This window comes from Cetorhinus maximus, chromosome 38 (assembly GCF_964194155.1).
Source record: "Cetorhinus maximus chromosome 38, sCetMax3.hap1.1, whole genome shotgun sequence".
Classification (NCBI taxonomy): domain Eukaryota; kingdom Metazoa; phylum Chordata; class Chondrichthyes; order Lamniformes; family Cetorhinidae; genus Cetorhinus; species Cetorhinus maximus.
In genome coordinates, this window is record NC_135916.1 from 3,447,502 (window position 1) to 3,450,402 (window position 2,901).

Here is a 2,901-nt window from a genome sequence, read left to right on the forward strand (position 1 = left end):
ACTCCCGCTAACACACTCTCTCTCTCACACACTCCCACTCCCGCACACACTCACTCTCACTCCCACTCACACACACACACTCATTCTCTCACTCCCACTCACACACACACACTCATTCTCTCACTCCCGCTAACACACTCTCTCTCTCTCACACACTCCCACTCACACACACACTCACTCTCACTCCCACTCCCGCACACACTCACTCTCATTCCCACTCACACACACACACACTCATTCTCTCACTCCCGCTAACACACACACTCACTCTTTCACACACTCCCACTCCCGCACACTCACTCACTCTCACTTCCACTCACACACACACTCACATACACCTGTACACACTTACACAGGTACACACACACACACACACACAGGCACATTCAAGCAATCACAATCTGTCAGTCTCACATGCACGCACTGACTGATAGACTCACTGACTCACTCACTAACTCTACACTCACTCATTCACTCATTCACTCACTCACTCACTCACCCACTCACTCACTCACCCACTCACTCACTCACCCACTCACTCACTCACTCACCCACTCACTGACTCACTCACTCACTGACTCACTCACACACTCACTCACTCACACTCACACTCACTCACTCACTCACACGCTCACTCACTCACTCACACGCTCGCTCACTCACTCACTCACTCACTCACTCACTCACTCACTTTCCCACGAACTCAGACACACACTCACTCACAAACTGAGGCAATCACTCACTCACACACACACTCACTGACTTGCTCATGCACTAACCCTTTCAATAACTCAGACACTCGCTGACTCCCACACACGCTCACTCACTCAGATGCAAACTCACTCACTCTTCACTCACTCAGACACAAACTCACTCACTCAGACACAAACTCATTCACACGCACACACACTCACTGACTGACTGACTGATTCAATCACACGCTCAGTCACTCAGTCGCTCACTAACTCACTCAGACTCAAACTCACTCCTTCACTCACTCACTTACTTACTAACTGAGACAGTCACGCACACACACACACCGAGTCACACACTCACTCACACTCGCTGACTCACTCACTCACTAACTCGCTCACTAACTCAGACACTCATTGACTCCCGCACACACTCACCCACACACTCTCAAGCTCAGACATTCACTTACACACATTCACTCGCACACTCACTCAGACACTGACTCGCACAATCACCACACAGCCACTGACTCACTCACTCGCTCACTCACTCACACAATACCCTCATTTTGTCACTCGGCCACAACGCTCCAGTTCTCTACTGTCAATCATCTATTTTGTGGTGCTTTATTGAAATGCCCGAGGACATCAACAAGATTTGTCCCTTTAACCCCTCTGTGCCTTACCCAAGTCCCGATCACGTTTATCAAGCTTGACAAGCCCCCTGACAGAACCCAAACCTTTCCAACTGCCAGTTGATGTGTCCCCGCCTCTACCTTTTACCCCACCTCTCGTGTTCGGCTGACCAGCCTAACCTTGCAAAGTTTAGCACCCCTCTTTGGCAACAGACGGCAACACATTTTAAACGCTTTAGTTTAATGGATTTGCACTCATACCCGAGGACGCCTGGAACACTGTGGACAGAGCCTCCGCTGTATCCACCACTACATCCTCCAGTAACCTGCCTGCCAATGCCTTTCACACTGCTAAGCATTTCAATACATCTCGGTGATGGGCGCTAGACTGTGCACTGCAGTCACTACCTCCCCCATTTCGCCATCACACTGGCAGAACCCTCGAATCTCACGCAGAGAGGTGGAGCACGTTCAGTGAGTACCAGCCCCACGCCCCCAGCTGTGTCACAAAGGTCCTGTGGGTGCTGGAAATCTAGAAACAAAAACAGAAAATGCTGGAAAAGACTCAGCAGGTCCTCGAGCACCTGCGGAAAGAAAGGCAGAGTTAGCGTTTCCAGTCTGTCGGACTCTTCTACAGAGCTGAAGAGAAGAAAGGAATGTGATTAAATTTATACTGTTTAAGTGGTGTGGAGCAGGAGGAGCTGGAGAGAGGGCCAGCGATTGGTGGAGGCAAAGGAGAGATTGACAAAGGTGTCGTAGACAAAAGGACAAAGGGGGTGTTAAGGATAGTGGCGCTGGCTAAAGGAGGTGCTAATGGTGGTGTTAAGGTCAGAGTGTGATCATAGCAGGGGAAGGGTAAGGACTCTGGAAAGAGTGGTATTTCAGAGTGCCCCTTGCAGAGGGCTTTCCAGAGGGCTTTACCCTTCCCCTGCGATTACCACATTTCTGCTTTCTGACCTTACTTCCCACACTCCTGCTCTCACCTCTGTCCCTCCGCCCCAGGATGCAGGGAGTGCGCCCCCTCCTGCTCAAGCCCAGACCTTCACACACACACACACACACACACACACAGTGGGACCACCGCCAAACACTGCATCACCCACCCCGCGCGATTACAGAAGGAGCTGACGTGCCCGCGACACCCCTGCCAACTGCGCAATCGTGGCCAGCGTCCCTGCCTTTCCCACGGTCTCTTCCTGTGCCCGCACCCGCCAGCTAGTATACCTTCAGCTTCCCGCTCTTTCTAGGCAAATCGGTTATCCACGTGTGTTGAGAATACCGTATTCACCGGTTAGAAAAACAAAATCATCATGGGGTGTAGGGAGTCGCTGCCAAATCCAGCACTTGTTTCTCCTCCTTGACTGTCCTTCTTCAGAGGCCAGCGACATGCCAACCACATTGGCTGTGGGTCTGGAAGTCCCATGGAGGCCATGCCAGGTAAGGAAGGCAGATTTCCTTCCCTAAAGGGCAGGAGTGACCAGATTCCATCCCCCCCCACCGCCCCCATACAACAACCATTACAGAGACCAGATTTATATATGGACAACAGCAATGGTTTCATGGTCATCATCAGA